This window comes from Calonectris borealis, chromosome Z (genome assembly GCF_964195595.1).
Source record: "Calonectris borealis chromosome Z, bCalBor7.hap1.2, whole genome shotgun sequence".
NCBI lineage: Eukaryota > Metazoa > Chordata > Aves > Procellariiformes > Procellariidae > Calonectris > Calonectris borealis.
The window spans coordinates 76,207,375-76,224,418 of NC_134352.1; the positions used below are offsets into that span (position 1 = coordinate 76,207,375).

Sequence of the window (17,044 nt, forward strand, 5' to 3'; positions counted from 1 at the left end):
GGCACATCTTGCCTTGACAGAAGAGGGAAGTTGGCTTTTAAATGCCTGCCCAGGCTAAAACTGGATTTTTCATGTCTAGTTGAGCAGGAAAGCCCAAGCCTAGCTGCTTTCCTAATGCCTCTGCTTAATGTTGTCTTCTCAGGGTGCCTCATAGGGCAGAGCGCCCGAGGGGCCAGCAAAAGAAGCATGGGAAGGGATGGATGGCAGAAACCTCTGTTGCCCTTTCCACAGCAAGGTGGAAAAAGGACAGAGCTAGTTTCCCTCTGAGATTCAGATGGAGTGAGCCAGCCGGCCAGCCCACCCAGGACGTGTATGGAGGGCTGCAGGATGTGCTGAGTCCACAAGAGCATCCCCTTGCCAAGGGCGGGGGGCTGATCAGGGCTGCCGAGACAATAGGGGTTTCCAGCTTGGAGGAAGGGTGAGCACCAGCTGCGAACCACACGGTGGGCTTTCCAATTTTAGGAAACTTGGATTTATGTTACCAACCAGAAAAGGCGGTTTAGTCCTTAAAACTTTCAGGCTGGGTTAGCAGGCACTTGGCCATTCAGCTCCATCCCCTGGCACAGGCGTGTTCCCCCATCTAAGCTTTCATTTAAAGAAGTTCCACATCTGGTCTTTATGTTGGATCACATGACCTTGGATGTGATTTTTGGAACAAAGGGTTGATGCTTCTCTTTGGGCTCTGTCTAGGAGATGAAAGCTGGTCCCAGGGAATACTCATGAAGGTCACTGCAGCCACCACCTCAGCTGGCAGCCTGGAGGCTGCTCTACTTTTTCAAGCACCATGAAGGGAGCACAGAGCTGCTGTGAGAAGAACCAGAAATGAAAGGCTTGATTCGGGGCTCCTGGAAATGGTAACTTGTTCACCCTGGTAGATGGCCTGTTCTCAGAGTCCTGCTCTGTGTGTCTGTCCTTGCAACAAGAAACCGTTTCAGCAGAAGCATCAACTTCATGTACTTCTTGCTACTTAGTATCCACACTGAACTTCTCCACCTGTTTTTGCCCAAAATCCTCTCTTCTTGTCCTGCCTGCTGGCATCTCCTGTGCTGCAGGAGCATGCCATTGACATAAAGGTGGGTGAATAAACCGGCACCCCTCTGCTGACAGCTCCCAGCTTGCTGACCTGGAACATGCTATTTGAAGGCAGCAAGGCCTTGTCACTGTACTTTGGAGGGACGCTCTGCCACTCCTCTTAGCCACCTGGGCTGCAGAAGGGGAACACAAGGCAGTTGCAAGGGGTCCCCTTGGTGTGGGAGAGATATCACAAGCAAGAGCAGCCTGGCTGTCTCCTCTCTCTTTTCCCCCCCAGCCTGGCTGGAGACGTTCTTGCAGATGCGGTGTTAGCCCTCTGTTAGTCACAAATGGGGGGCTGCCAGGCTTGGCTCAAATCGGAGCAGTCCCTGGTTGCTCTAACTGGTAGGGCACATCCCTTGGCTTCCCCTTTGCCTGGGGGCTACGGCAGGGAGCTGTTCTTGTCTAAGAGCTCATGTAAGTTATTGCTGCTCTCTCGGGGGCTCCCAGAGCTTGTAGGAAAGCCCATCTTTTCAGTGGTGACAGGCTGATTTAAGCATGTGCATTTAAATTTCTGGGCCTGTTCTGCTGGTGGCTGCTGAGTTTTGTTCAGGTGCTTGCCCAGTGCTGTGACCTCAGTGACACCGTGGCCATGGTGTTGGCTCTGCCTTTGGCCTCTCTGATGAGAGGCATTCGGCACTATGGATCTCCCCCCTGCCTCCCTGGAATGGACCCCAGGGACTGGAGCATCCTGATGAGAGGAGGGGTGGCATGCAGGGCAAGCTGCTGGCACCCATGGAACCCTGTATGAGAAAGAAAACTTGGTTTTCTTTGCCCTGAGAAGGGAGAAAGGTTCTGTGTGTACATGATGAGGATCAGGAGTATAAAAATCCAGGGAGAACCAGCAGGTCTGACATATAGTCCTGAGCTTTGGCAGAAAATTGTTCTTTGTCCCTGTTAAATAGGTGACATCCCAATCCAGAATACTGCCTCTCCCTCCCTGGCCACGGGATAGTTTAGTCTGGCCTTAATTCCTGGGCAGCAGGGCCTCCTGACCTGGCTGGACTGTGTGACCCTGCTGGAGACGTGATGCTCGACCGACTTGTCCTATTGCAGCACCAGCAAGGCTTGTCCTGAGTAACCTGCCTGTGGCTGTAGGCAAAACGCTGCAGCTGGCCAAACGCTCCCAGGTGGAAGGGACCAGAGCCCCTCGTCAGCATGACTCTGACCTGTGGGATGTGGAGTGGAGAGGGTGAGAGAAGAGCCCGTGTCTGATCCTGTAGTCAATGGGAAATGGATCCTCCAGCTACGACAGGCAGAGGCGCAGGTCCGCGACCGGGTGTGCTGCACAGACCGGTGTCTTCCAGCGCTCTCGTGTGCTCCCTGATGCAGATGGATGTGCTCTGGTACGCAGGGCGGCTCGCCGGCTGGGAGGTGCGTGCCGCAGCTCTCGCTGGGCTCCGGCACAGCTGCCGTGTGCGGTCTTCTTCTTGTCACCTCTGTCTGCTCTGGTCCCCTCCGAGAAGGAGGCTGAGGTTAGTTGGAGAGCCCTCGGCAGGGATGATGCTGGGGGAAAGGTGAAGGGAAAGGTGTGGGGCAAAGCCTGTCTGAGCTTCAGCCCTTAGCATTAGGGGAACTGCCAGTTGGAGAAGCAGCCTGCAGAGGACACGTATACGTAGCACCATGTGTGTGGCTTGTACTGTCCAGATTCAGGAACTGGCCAAGCCTGTGGGCCCTGCTTGGGCAGTGGCACTAGCTGATGCCGAGCGACCGTAGCCATGCTTAGAAAAAATCCCTTTCCGGCTCCCAGGAAGCTCTCCACCCTGGAGAGTCAAACTGGTAAGAGGCACAGCCTGGGGGGACATGTTTGGCTGTACCCAAAGGCAGGTTAGTTGGCAGACCGCTCGCCTGTGGATCTGAGCTGCGGCAGCACCGGGTAACCCTCCCAGAGCCAGCGGTGGGGGTCAAGCTGCCGGAGGCCTGATAAAGCGAACGGGTTTGCCTGGAAGGCAGCCTCGGAGCCCGGAGGAAGCCCTCCCCCAGCATCGCTCCTTATCTCGGCAGCGCTGGCACATGGCAGCGCTCCCGGCCTGCCTCCCTCTGCCCCGTCTCCCCGCCGTGGACTTGAGCCAGCGGCGTCATCTCTGCTCCTCCTGCCGCTGGGTGCTGCGGGAGGCGAGGGCTCTGGCACAGCCCGGCCAGGCTCCCTGCCCGGTTTGCTGCCGTGCAGAGTGTGTGCCATTGCCCCGACAACTGCGGCTGGGTTGCACATGCGCGTGCGTGCGCAGGGCTGTGGCAGAAATGGGTGAGTCAGGCAGAAGGAGGGGGTGAATCACAGGGGAATGAGTCAGTGGGAAGCAAGAGGGCAGGTGCTCTCCCAGGGCTGGGCTTTAAGGGAGCCCAAGGGCCTGGTAGCCCATGCCGGGTCCCCAGGGTGATGGGGTGAAGGTGCCGGAGGAGAGCTGGGAAAGCCACAGGGCTTAGCAAGTGGAGGCAGTGCCTGTGGCTTGGGAATGGGCTGGGATCCGCTCGGCCACGTGCCAAACCTGTACTCTGCCCGTGTCTCCTCCAGCCGTGTGTACGTTGCTGTCCCAGAGGGGCCTGGGGCATCCTCGGTGCTGAGGGTTTCCCAGGAGGGACCGAAGATGAGCATCGCAAGGGAGCAGTGCAGTCACCAGGTATCCCAGCCTCCGGTGCATGGGGTGGACCCCTGTCCCTGTTCAGGCACCCTGGGGCAAGCTGAGCAGGTCTCTGTCCCGGTCAGATCCTGCCCAGTAACCTTCCCATCCGCTCTGAGACAGTGGGGAGAGGATGGAAAAATGAATGATCCCTGCTGGAGCAGAGATGGATAAACAGATAGCTCTGGTTGAGTGCATGCAGTGTTGGGGGAGAGCTGGGATGGGGACGATGCGCTGCAGATCTGGGGGCATGGTTGGCTGCTGACTCTGAAATCCTTTATGTGACCTGGACTCTGCTGCAGGCTCTGCTGCGGGGGTTGTGGATGGCTGCTTCTCTCATCCGGGGACCTGCTCTGGGCTGTTGAGTCTCCATCTAGCCCAGCTGGTCTCTGCTGAGTTTGACTCCTGGAGGTCCTGCTCATCACTCGTGAGGCCAGGTCCCCTGTGGGCGTGATGGAGGTAGGCCTGCTATCAGTGCCACAGTGGTGAAGCCAAAGGTCTCTGTATTTAGGGCCAAACTTCTTGGAGCAGGTACTTGGGACTCAAGACTTGGGATAGCCTAGGTGTGTTGCCGCACTGACATAGATCCTTGGTATCGCTTCCAAGCAGAGCAAGGATCAAATACTTGAACGAAAACAATCCCCACTGGTCTCAGTGTTGAGGTGAGTCTCTTTTTTTCAACACCGCCAAGGTGCGCAGGTGTCTGCTGCTTGGGGCTGGCCACAGGTACCTCTTGTCCTCCCTGGTGGCACCGTGGCTGGACAGGGTGGAGACTGACAGGCTCCAGCTCTTTCCGGAGATGCCCTGGAGCTCTGCCCCTGCCGTGGGGCTGCTGGGCTGCTGCAGCACCTCGGGGGCAGAGGCTGAGAGCGGTGGGTTTGTGCAGCCTGGGAAAGGGAAGGCAGCAAAAGGGGCTCTCACTGCTGCCGGCAGCTGCGGGTTTGGAGAGAAGCTGAAGCCGGGCTCTCCTGGGAAGTGCCCAGAGACAGGATGAGAAGCAATAGCACACAAGGGAAATTCTAACTAGATATTAGGAAAAATATTTCCCCACAAGGGCGGTTAGACTCTGGAGCAGGGCCCAGAGAAGGGGGGGCAGTCTCCACATTTGGAGACCTTCAGCCCTTGGCAGGGGCAAGCCCTGAGCAACCTGTTTGATATTGGCCCTGCTGTGAGCAGGATTGACCAAAACCCCCCGAGGTCCCTTCCCACCGTCGTTTATCCCCAGTTCTGCAGTTCTCAGCGCGCTTGACAATGCAGCAGCTCATGGCCCTTTGGACTGACCGGTTTGTAGGCACATGGAGGTATCAGGGAGTTGTTCTGTCCATCCCTTTCTCCTGGCTTGTTTGTCCCAACCGTATGGTATTAGCAGTGCCAGGGGATGGAGGCTCTGCCTTAGCAGCATTGCCCCCACCTATCTTAGCCATCTCTCCAGAGGTCCACGTTATTCCCTCCCTCCACGAGCACAAAAAGCTGGTCGGCAATAACCACAGGACGATAAACCATCCGGCCTGCTCTGCTGGCAGTGCAGAGCTGTGATCTGTATGGCGGTGCTGGTGTTGTCGGAAGGCTGGGGAGGACACCGGCCCCCAGCCCTCAGGCTGGAAGAGCTCCAATTTATCTTCCCCGTGGTGCCTGTCCCAGAGACAGTGGCGACTGGGGGGGAAGTCACCAGCAGCCTTTTTAAAGGCTCCAGCTGCCTGACCATCCCGAGCAGATAGGGAGCAGATGGAGGCTGAGATGAGCCCAAAGGACTGTCTGGAAAGAATTACTTGCTCCCAGTATTTTCTGTTTCTTTGCCAGCCTTTTATTCTCATGGCTGCTCTTTTCCTGATCCTGTCCTTCTGCAAGGCTGGCTGCTGGCAGCTGTATCAGCCTTGTCTTCAGAAACAGCTTCGCTCTGCGATTTATTGTGTCTCCGAGCTTTGACCCTGATGCCTGATGCTGCAGAAGCTCGTGTCCGGTGTGTAAGTGCTCAAAGGGTGTTTAGCGTTTGCCCCATCCCATCTGCAAGAGTAATGAACCAGAGCAAAGGGGGCTGGTCAGAACTGACTGGTCAGAGCTGACTGCAGCGGTAGCTACGTCTGCCTCCCCACCTGGCAGAGGCAGGGAGGATGTCCAGGCTCCCCAGATGCTTTTACGTGGGTTTTCAAGGTCTAGGACATTCCCATGAGCCTGCATTAGTCCCCAGATCCCTTCTCAAGTTGCTCCTCTCAGCCTTTCCCTTGGGCTGGTTGATGCTTGGCTGCCATCTTGCTCACAGCCCTGTGCGCTCTCCCTTCCTCCGCTCGTTACTCCATACGGTGCTGGGCACTCTTGCGTTACTTGGGTATCCCTGTTACAACACCAGCGCGCTTCAAGAGCAGCAGGGTCCGGTGATCTGAGCCAAGAGTCCCCTGGGATCCATTCCCAGCTGCACGGGCAAATCACCGGGAATGGGCTGGTTCCTGCTAGTCCCTGGAGAGCTCTCGAGTCTCTCGTGGGCTCCGTCTCCCTAGGAGGGTCAGGTCTCAGGGGACATCTGTGGCCCCAACAGCACGGCTGCCCCCAGGGTTGAAGGTGTTTTGGACCCAGTTGCCGTAGTTAAGCTGGTTTTTGAGGTCTCTGAGCTTTGTGTGTTCCCACAGAAGCAGCACAGCAAAACACAGGCTGCAACAGTGTCAGCAAGCAGAGTTTGCAGGGGGGCCTTTGCATCTTGCAGTGACTGATGTGGGGCTCACGTCCTGCGCAGGAGGGTTGTCTGGGGACGCAGCTGCATCTTCAGCCCGTCCCTGTTCACTATCGCTTCTGTGAAAACGGAGGATACTGATATGCCGGTGCCCCAGCACCATGTAGTCCTCGCAGGCTGCACCTGCCAGATAGCCCCAAGGGCAGGTCCTCTCCGGCCTCCTCCTAGGGAAGCACTAGTTGAGCCTTGGCTTCCTCAACCTCCATGCAACATCCAGGTGCCAGGTGGGCTCTCTCTTCCATCCCGAGGGCATCCCCAGCCATGTGCATTGCTCGGAGCCCTGGCAGCCCTGCAGGAGCCCAGCCCCTGTGGATGCACCGGGCAGAGGGCTCTGCTGTTGGTGGGACCCGGCGTGTGGTTTGGGGTGCGTGGACCGGGACGTTTGCCAGTTTCACGGGATGAAATAGGAACTGGGCTGTGCCTCCTGCTGCCCTGCGTATGGGTGTGCCTGCAGTCGGACATGCCAGTCCCTCCTACCCCCTTGTTTCCCTTCAAAGGGGCTTGTGCACTCCTGTGTTTGCCTCCATTACGGGCAACAGTGTGAGTGTTTAGGTGACAGCTGTGACACCCTTTTCCTAATGTCAGCAGGGTGTTTCTTGTTCACCTTCAGTCCCACAGGAAGGAGAGACTTCCCTTTTCCCTGACAAGGCACAGGACATTGAATTCATCCTTCCCTGCAGTAGCCCTGGATGTGTCCAGCTCTTTACAATCAAAGATGGACAAAGCCTCACCCTTATGGCCAGAATCCCTGCCCAGCCTGTGTCACCACTCTGGCCTGCATTAGACTCGAGACTTTCTAAATTGCTGCTGGAAAGGGGTGAGTTGGGTGGGTGTGCACGGCCATATGTGTGTGTGTGTGTGGTATCTCCTCCCCCTGTACCACGTAGATGTCTAGCACAGGGAGTGGAAAAGACGCTGAATGTCCCCACAGCTGCTGCAGCCTTATCTGCAGGCTGCAGCTTGGTAACACCGAGCTGGAGGCCTGAGTGCCTGTGCCCAAGCACCTCCCTTGGAGGGCTCTTACGGTAAAAGGAAGTATATCGCAAGAGGGGTTGCGGTGGGGACGGGCAGTTCCCACGGGGTAAATGCTGCGTGCACAATCCTTGCTGCCCTCCCCACCGCAGGCACTTCGCCTGCTCTCTCTTCCCATGCATAGCTTTGATGCCTGTGTCGTGAGCTGCTCGGGGTAATGCAGCATCCCCGGGACCCTCTCCGCTGCTCTGCAGTGCCCTGCTGACCGTTCCGGGAGGTAGGGAAAGGTGATGTTGCTGCTTCTCTCCCAGATGGGTGTTGGGGACTCGTCAGTGGGGTGTGTGCCAGGAGGCTCAGGCTGGCAGGGCTGTAGGCGTGTGGCAGCTGGGGATGGGGGGAGACTGGTGTAAGTTATGGTGCGAGCTGCAGCGATCAGGAGGCAACAGAGCATGAGTAAAGGGCTGGGGATGTTGGGGGTATGCATGGGGGTGCGTGTAAACAGGGCAGCATCTGATGGTGGGGGAGGACAGGGTTGGGGTGGGAATGAAGAGGAACACGCTTATGGGGAGGCAGAGCCCGGCTGCCAGGTGAAGGATGTGGGGAAGGTGAAGGATTGCGCATCCGGGATCAGGCGGTGTGGATGGCTACAGGGCATCAGGGTACAGAGGGAGCTGGCTCGGTAGGGAGGGAAGATGGGGCTTTGGATGGCTGTGGCTGTATGTGGGGGTGCCTGGAGGTAGAAAGGAGACAGCAGAGGTGGGAGCAAAAGGGGTCCCGTCACCCACTGATTGCTGTGCTGTCTTCTCGCAGCTTACAGAGCATCAGCCCAGGGCTCCCTGCCAGGGGCTCATGTTTCTGTACCCTGCTCATAGTGATGGAGAGCGAGCTGGGCTGTTCACGCCACGTGGTTAGATCACGCCTCTCACGGCGCATGGCCCGGGCCAGGGAGCTGATGGGATGGGAGTTACCAGTAAGCAATTGCCTTTCCATTGGGATTGAGTTAAATGGGTCGAGATAGGGTTTGCAGGGCTTCTGATGCAGACACCAACCCCAGGGCATCATTCTTCCTCTTGGGACATCAGATGAACAGGATTGTTAAAGCTAACATTTGTGCATCACTTAGTATGGTGAGGGTCTAGTCCTGCTTGGACCTGGGGGATGCCTCCCTTGGACAAATGTCCTTATTGAACTTGAAACATGGCAGCGCGTCTGTGCCCTGGTCACGGCCGGAGACCCCAGGCATCGTACAAGCTCAGACCAGAAGTGGTCCCTGCCCCTCTGCCAGGACCCATTTGCCTTCTCGCGGCCATCCTGTGACCGGCTGCACAGGCACGTGACTTTGTAATCACCAACGGTGGAAAATTTTCCGTCGGTTGCAGTTGGCACCAAGGTCTGGAGTGGAGCAGCCGGTCTGAGTGGTGATCCAGTGGCCGAGGTCCCCGTCCCTCAGGCCACCGCCCCCGGAGAGGGACAGGAGGACTGGAAGAGAGCTGACTGACATGTCCCTCTGCCTGGGTGGCCAGGGGCTTGCTTTTGCTGCGGGCTTTTTCTTTGTTGCCGTGGGATGACTGCCGAGGCCGCTGTGCCGCTGCAAGGTCAACGCCGTTGGGCTCGACAGATTGCCCTGGTGGCAAAGCTTGCAGGCGCGGTGCCGGCTGCACCTTTCCCCTGGGAGCGGTGGCGCGCGGCAGCTACCCCGAGGTGAAAAGACGCAGCTTTTTATGAAGCGGAGCCAGCCCGGAGGAATTTTCCCCTTGTGGCCAGCTGTTGTCCTGGGCCTGGCTTGCGTCCTCCAGCACTTCCCACCCGGCGCTGCCTTGGGGAGGGGAGCAGGGGCTGGCCCACCCTCCGGACTCCCTGCGTCGGGCGAGTGCGTGCCACCTCGGGCTCGTGGGGGTGAGTAGCCGCGGTGGAGCCCAGCAGCATCCTGCTGCCTCTGCAGGGATCCTCTTGGGCAGCGGAGAGTTTTCCCCACCCCCAGCTCTGCCGCTGCCTCTTTGTTTTCTGGCAGAAGCCTCTGTGCCTTTTCATTGCCGTTGAGGCGCCGAGCAGGAGCCTACATGTGCCGTGTGTGCGTCTCGCCGGGAACGTGATGCGGGCTGGCAAGCCTGCCGGGCCGGGCATCTCCCTCGCGGGGCTGTGGAGGCCAGCTGGCAGCTTCGGTGGTCTCCTTTCCGCGGGCTCTTCCTTCGGTCGAGCAGGGCTTCGAGGCCGCTGGTTTCCTCCGCGAAACCCTCTTTCGCATTGGCAGCGTTTCTGCACCTTGCCACAAGTGGAGTAAGTTGGATGGGAAGGGGCCGGTCCTCAGCTCGGCTCCGCTGGGGGCTCGGGCCCCCCGCTGCGGTCCTCCCTCGCTCCCGCTGAGAAGGCACCTGAGATTAGAGCAGTGCCAGGGGCTGCGGAGCCAGATACGGCGGTGGCTGAGGATTGCTTGTGCTGCGCCTGCCTCTCCGTGTATTTGATCTCTCGACTTCCAGCGGGGACTGAATTCCTGTGCTGGATTCTGGGCTTGGCTCTTGTGAAAGGATCCAATTATTTCAGAGCTTTGAGCATCTCCATTTGCTGCCCATATTTGCGGCGCCCGGGTCTGCGCTGGCTGGAATTCCAAATGATTAACGTGGCTGTGACATCCCTCCTAGGGGTGTTATCTTTGCTCGCTGTCCCCCACCGCCCCCCTCTTCCTCCTCCGGCAGCGAGCGATCGAGACAGGCAGGCAGAGACAAAGGTCTGTCCTCAACCTGGGCTGTCCTTCCCGTGAGCGGCTGCTGCATGGGATTTCCCTGCCCTGCCTGCTGCAGGTTTCCAGGGCTCCCAGTCGAACGCTGGAGCTGGGCGGCCGTGGGCTGTATCGCTGAGGTTTGAGCCTGCTGGTGCTGGGTGGGCAGGGGGTGCTGCCGGCTTTGGAGAGCTGCCTGATTGTCCTGCCGGATTTTAAGCTGCTTTTCATTCTTTGACTGTGCTTTCCTGGGGAGAGGGGCAGCCGTGCATGTGGGGGAGGCTGGCGGGGGGGGGCGTTGGACGTGGGGGAAAGCCGTACACAGGTGGCCATTGCGTAGTAGGACCGCAGACCCTGCGAGCCCCGCTTCCCGGCTGCAGGCTATTGTCAGCGTCGCTGCCTGCACGCGAGGCACCGGGCAAGGTGTGCGGAGGCGATCCATGCCAAGACGTGGAGCATCAGAGGGAGCAGGGGTAGGCTCCCGGGCCGGGAGCTCTGCTCCGGCTCCCTGAGCTCCCAGGAGAGGTTTCATTGTGTTATCCTGGCTCGGCCGAGCGGAAGGGCTCAGTCCCTGTGGCACCTGTGCGTGGGGCTGGGGCTGGGGAGGCACCGCACGCCGCTGGGCAGACCTCAGCCCCTCAGGAGCCTGACGCAGCCTGGAGCCCCGGCAAGACACCCTGCGGAGAGGGCTGCTCTGTCCCCAGGGGCTTCTGCACCCCGTCAGTGTCCCCTCCCGTGGGATGGGAGGAAGGGCAGCAGCAGCACCTCACGAACACGGGTGCTGCGGGGCAGAGGGAGATGTCAGGTCTGTCTCTGTAGAAGCTGCCTCTGGTGGTTTCTAGGAGCTTGTGCTCCTGACATGGGCACTGCCTCTTGCCCCATCCTTCCCCTCTGGGCTTGGGCTTCCTCCCTGTTATCTGCACTGAGCGAGGCTCTGCAGCTGCATAAATCTGGCACAGAAGGAGGCCTCCTGAGGGCCCCTGAGAGCAGCGCTTGCCCTTGTGGAGGGGTAGGGATGCTCCCTCCCTCTCCATCCTCCCTCCCTCTCTCTTGTTTCCTCCAAGCGTGAGCTCCTTCCTCCCCAGCCTGAATCCCAGGGGAGTGCCAGAGCCATGTCCACACTGGTCATCTTTCTCTCAGACACAGTTTGCTTCTCTAGCATCTCTCCAACCATCTTCTCTCCAGGATTGCCACCTCTCCTACAGATGGTGCTGGAGGTGGTCCCCAGCCTCACGAGTCTGTCCGTCTCTCTCCTGACGGTGGTATGCCTGATCTGTCAGGCTGTGGAGAAACCCTCCTCTGGTGGCAGCATTACTGCTGATGCTGCTGTCCTTCAGGGTTGTGACGGAAACTTTCTGCCTGCTGGCGCTTCTCAAGCTCTGCTCTTAGCCTGTGCCAGGGAGCTTCTGGGTTTGTACTTCCACTGGTTAGATTTCCTTCCTTCTCCTTGGGTTCAAATAGGGCTGATGGAGCTGCAACTTATCCTTTAGGCCATCTGTTTCCAGCAGTTTCTGTTGCCTCTTCTCTTACCTTGTGCTCTGCTTGTACTGAGGATGATTATTTGCCCTCTTGTAATGACAGCCCCTCTCTTTTCTGTCTGCATGGTTCCTGCTTCACCCCCAGTAAGGCTGTAAAGGTCTCCTTAGCACTTCCCAGGAGAGAGAGCAGTGGGAAGAAGGCAGCAAAAGCCAGTTTGGGGTTGGTTTGGGCTTGTTTCTGGTCTAAATGGTGCAAGGACACCTCTTGCCCCTGCCAGCCCCCAGGCATGGTGCTCTGCAATGCCCAGACCAAAGCCTCTTGTCCACTGGCCATCTGTCCCCTTGACTGGCTGACAGTGCTTTTCTGGGAAGCCACATGGGTGAGCGTGGCCCCTTCGGACACACCTCTTGCTCTTTTCCTTGCACCAGTGCTGTGCTGCCAGCCCTGCCAGGCTCCCCTTTCCAAGGGCTCTGCCGGTCCTGCCCTACGACAGATGCCGCCCTGGCTGGCAGAGCTGCCCCCGCACCCGTCCTGCTTCCTTTCTGGACGGTACACGTACGGTTAAAACAGCAACAGATCCTTTTGCAGGCTGCAGCCCGGCATGTGGTACAGCTGCTGCATCGCCCAGCCAGGGATTCTTCCTCAGCGGCCATCCTGCTCTGTTGCCACCAGACTGAGACCACGGTCTGTTAATCCTGGGTCCCCTCTGGAATTGCTAATAGGAATGAAACCAGCAGGTAAGCCAAGTCCCTGACCCCCCCCCCAGGCCTGGCTGTGTCATCCCGCATCAGGGTCTGGTGGCTCGGTGTCCCCAGGGAATGCAGTGTCTCTGCCCCAGCCCCTGGGAGATGCTCCCTCCCTGCAGGTCCTTTGGCACAGGGTATTTCGTGGCTGTTGAAGCGTGGTGCCCTTCCCCGGGCCTCGCCGGGCTGGAGGAAGAGAGGAAAGCTGTGCCTGGCATAACTCTGGACCCAGGTGCTGGCAAAAGCACAGGTCCCCTCCTGTCCTGTGAGTATCAAGGGGGCCTGGGAGCTTGGCAGGAGCAGGGCAGAGAGCAGGAGGACCTCTGGCTGGGCTTCCCCCAACAGGCAAAGCCCTTTAAGTCCTATCTTAGAGTCAGAGCACCAGCACAGGCTGAAACACCGGCAAAATCACCATTACTTGGGCTTAGGAGCAGCCAAACTTTTGGCTTGGGCACTAGGAGTCCCACGTGCTGCATCCAGGGGATGGTACCTGTGCTGCTCAGCTGAGCTGGTGAGGACCCAGGCCTGTCCCATCCAGGTGGCCAGAGGCTGGGCTCTGGCCCAAGGGGAGGAGAAGGGAGAGGTGACCGGGTGCTGTCTCCCCGTCCCTGCTTAGGGTGCAGGAGTCCCTGGTCCCTGTATTGTTCTCTGGCTCTCTAGGGGAGTGGTGGGCTCCCGCTGGCTGCTGAGCCCTGCTGCGAGCTGGCTGGGGTCTCAGCGGGGAGGAGCTGCCCTGGGAGGCAGAATAAACACAGCCAAGAGAAACCCCAAGGGCTAGGGGAAGGGGGACGGGAACCTCCCTTGGCCACGGTGCTTGCAGGAGGGTGAGGAGCAGTGCTGTGCTCCTGCTGCTCCCCGTCCCAGGCTGCCGGGCAGCCCTCCAGGGGGATGTACAAGGAGGTCCCAAGGTGTACCTGGAGACACTTTTGGGGTGGGCTGGGGAATCCTGGCATTTCCCACCACGATGTTTCGGGAAACAGTGTCTGGGCTGGCAAAACATGGTGCAGCCCCTTGTGCTAGGTGTGTGCACTACTGGCTAGTGCTGGCATCACCTGGTGAGTAGCGTTGAGGTCTCGGCTGGGATGGATTTGTGGTGTCAGCATGTCAGCCTCTCCAGATGGACCCATTGCCCCAAAAGGCAGCTGCCGCTGGGGAGCATAGGGCTGTGACTGCAGAGGGATGTGGGAAGGAGAAAGAAAGGATGTAGGTGAAACTGCATATGTGTCCCAGCATGGACACGCGCAGGAAGGATGTGGCTTTCTCCCGCCGCACCGTGCTTACTCTTGCCGCCGGTTGCTGATTTTGCTTCCCAGCGATTGACTGTGCCACGCAAGCCATGATACAAATCTCCCCCAGGGATGGAGGAGGGAAGCAGCAACCTTCCAGGCAGGCATAGCACAGCGTGCTACCACCTCGGCGTCCGCCTACAGCTGTGGGCATTCGCTTGCTTTTCTACCGGCCTTGGTGCAGGCTCCATGTAGGGTGCCAGGAGGAGCTGATCTTTACAAAGAGCTTTTGTTGAGGTTTTGGACCAGAGGTTTGTTATGCTACGGCGTTGATTTGCACTGCTGCAAGTGCTCCTTGGGAGCCAGTGTATTGTGTCTCTCTTCTGGCTGGTCGCTGGCAGTGCTCTTCCCCAGCACTGCTGGCGGTGGCTTTTGGGCTGGGCGGCTCTCGGGGACTGGCCATGACTGCCTGTTAATTACAAATCTTATTGGAAATGTAATGAAAGAACAACCGGTTTCCTGGGGCAGGCGAGGTTAGGCAGCGAGCACAGCGAGTGGCCTGCTGAAGCTGACTTCCCACTTGCAAGATGATGGGATGCAGAACTTGCCAGACCAGGGTGCCAGACCAGGCGCCTTGTTCAATGCCTCAGAGCATCCTTTCAGGAATTTTGTTCATCTGCCTGGCCCTGCTCTTTCCAGATTCGGAACAGTGCTCATGGGCGGGAGGCCCGGTGGGATAGAGGGCAGCTTTGTTCTAGATGGCTGCTGCAGTGAGCCCCCAGGCTGCGTAGGGAGGGACGTGGGGAGGGCATGGTCCCCAGGGATGGGCAGCGTTTCCTCCTTCACTCAGAGGTTCCTGGGCCAGCAAAGCTTACGGGCTGCCCCTGCCACAGAGAGGTGAGGATGGAGGTGCCCCAGGGCTCCTGCCCACTCTGAAGATGTTGTGCCACGCGCTGCTGCCCAGGCTGACTCTCCTTCTTGCCCCCTTCTAGGCATCAAAGCTGCGGTGCCAGTGGATTATGACCGCAGGGGAGCTGTGTTGCATCTGCAAATCTCTGTTGTGCATCAGGGGCACATCTGAGCAGGTGAGTGCTGTGCACATGAAAGGACTGCTGTCTTTGCACTGAGGGAAGCTGGTGGGGGGCCATCATGGCTCAAGGCTGTCAGGCTTCTGGTTTCTGCTTTCCCTGCCAGGCATCTCTTATTGGAAGAAAACAATTGCAAGCTCTTCTCCTTGTCTGTAGGGCCAGAAAGTGTTCTGTGCTGTGGGTGAAAGGGGCAGGAGGTGGACATGAGACCAGCAGCTAGCTGGAGATTGCTGGTGCTGGTGATCTGCAGTGTCTTGAAAAGCAAGACGTGAAATGGTCACCAGAAAGAAGCAGGGATCTGTTCATACGCACAGGTTTTCATACAGGAACATATGGAAATCAAGGTGACAGCACTGCCTGAGATGGCCGAGATGTATGTGGCCTTTGGGTTTGGGAAGTCGGGAGGGGCTGAGCCTCGATGCTGCCTTCTCTGCCTGTGTGACCCGCAGGCAGGCAGTACCCTAATGCACTTCTCCTGGAAAGCATCTGAATCTCTCCAGCCCTGCATCTTCCCCTTTCCTTCCCCTCAGAGCCTCTGTGCAGACTGAAAGAGCTGTTCGGAGACACACCGTGATGGTGGGAGCCATTCCACGGCAGCCACGCCGCTTCTGGGGGGTGCCTGGCTGGCAGGTGTCTTCAGCTAGTTGTGCCAACGACCGCCCGCTGCGGGACAGGGAAGTTAATCCGGAGCAAAGCGGGGTTCTGCTGCAGAGGGGTAAGTGTGGGGGCAGCCAGGACAGGCTGCAGTGTGGTGGGTTACACAGGGGAGTTGAGGTTGGCAGGGACCTCTGGAGGTCATCTGGTCCAACCCTTCTGCTCAAACAGACAGCTTTTGAATATCTCCAAGGATGCAGACTCCACAACCTCTCTAGGTAACCTGTTCCAGTGCTTGGTCACCCTCACAGTAAAAAAAGTATTTCCTGATGTTCAGACAGAACCTCCTGTGTTCCGGTTTGTGCCCATTGCCTCTGGTCCTGTCACTGGACATCACTGGAAAGAGTCTGGCTCCATCTTCTTTGCACCCTCCCTTCAGGTATTTATATACATTGATAAGATCCCCCTGAGCCTTCTTTTCTCCAGGCTGAACTGTCCGAGCTTTCCCAGCCTTTCCTCAAAGGAGAGATGCTCCAGTCTCTTAATTGTCTTAGTGGCCCTTTGCTGCAGTCACTCATGTATGGTCTCACCAGTGCTGAGCAGAGAGGAAGGATGACCTCCTTCAGCCTGCTGGCAATACTGTGCCTAGGGCAGCCCAGGATACTGTTGGCCGCCTTCGTGGCAAGGGCGCGTTGCTTTCTCATGTCCAACTTGGGTGTCCCAGTGTCTTTTCTGCAAAGCTGCTTTCCAGCTGGTCAGCCCGCAGCATGTGCTGGTGCATGGTTATACCTTTCATCACTCCTTTTAAACAAAATCCCTGGGCTCAACCACCCTGGCCTGCCACTTTCCCATCCCCATCACAGCAGGGGTCAAAATACCATGTGCAGCCTCGCTCTCTAGATAGCCTTGACCCACTTGGAGAACCAATTCCGCTATTGCACGCCTGCCCCTAAGCCTTTGCTCCAGAAGAGCAGGCAGAGCTGTAGGGACAGGCAAAGGACAGAGCTGCCAGGCACAGCTCTGGAGCTCTGTAAAGCTCTGGAGCTCCTCAGCCTGCCGGTGACTTTTGCTGCATCTCCTCAGCTCTTGCAGCCATCTCGGTATTTATCATACCGGAAAAACTCGTGGCCAGGATTCTCCCAGCTCTGAAACTGGGCTGAAAATCAAAAGTGAGGCGCCACGCAGCACGGAGGAGGTCAGGCCCTCGGGGCAGGCAGGGGTGGGTGGTGAGCTCTGCAGCCCCTGGTACTACCCAGCTGCTGATTGAGGTGGTGGAGGTCTCTGGTCCAAGCCGGCAGAGCTGTGAGGTTAGGTCAGGTTTCCCCAGGCTGCCCAGCCAGGTTTATGTCCCTGCCATGGGGCTGGCAGCGTAGGGCACCAGCCTTGCCTCATTCAAGGCATGCGGCTGGGGCAGGTCTTCTTGGCTAGTGCTGGGAGATCTTGTTGCTGTTGCCCAAAGGGGTGATTACGGGCCTGAGCCCCTGGGACTGGTCTGACCTGCCTGACTCCTGCGCTGCAGAACAGCGTAAGCACATCAGGTCCCTGGCAGAGAGCAGGCCCCCTTCTCCCGGCTTGTCCAGACTTGTCCCCAGTAGCCTCCAGCCCCGCTGGAGACTCCTCTCCATGCCCAGGCCAGGAAGGAAGTGCTGATCCTGCAGGTGGGTGACGCTGCAGGGTTCCCTGGAGAGCCATACCAGCCTGGTTCCTCTTCACGTGCCTGGAGAGGGAGGTCCGAGAGGGGCTGTACAGGGAGCTGCCCGCGTCCCGGCAGGTCCCTTGTGGCCAAAAGCCCATTCGAGGATGGCGATCCCG

The 17,044-nt window shown here is 58.4% G+C and overlaps 1 protein-coding gene across 19 annotated transcripts in view; it reads left to right on the top strand.

Moving 5' to 3' along the window:
- LOC142075907 (atos homolog protein B-like) overlaps nucleotides 1-17,044 on the top strand; it is a 38,427-nt gene that overhangs the window by 15,727 nt on the left and 5,656 nt on the right. For 2 of the 19 annotated variants that reach the window (XM_075138008.1, XM_075138016.1), the window contains 3 exons: nucleotides 14,543-14,635; nucleotides 15,169-15,353; nucleotides 15,570-15,671. The gene's annotated coding sequence lies outside the window, so the exon portion shown is untranslated. Of the gene's footprint in view, nucleotides 1-690; nucleotides 855-2,997; nucleotides 3,317-6,363; nucleotides 6,639-7,024; nucleotides 7,232-7,431; nucleotides 7,664-8,102; nucleotides 8,357-12,169; nucleotides 12,319-12,446; nucleotides 12,590-12,635; nucleotides 14,448-14,542; nucleotides 14,636-15,168; nucleotides 15,354-15,485; nucleotides 15,672-17,044 lie in introns of those variants that run through there. The other 17 variants (XM_075138005.1, XM_075138002.1, XM_075138003.1 and 14 more) reach the window with 17 other exon arrangements.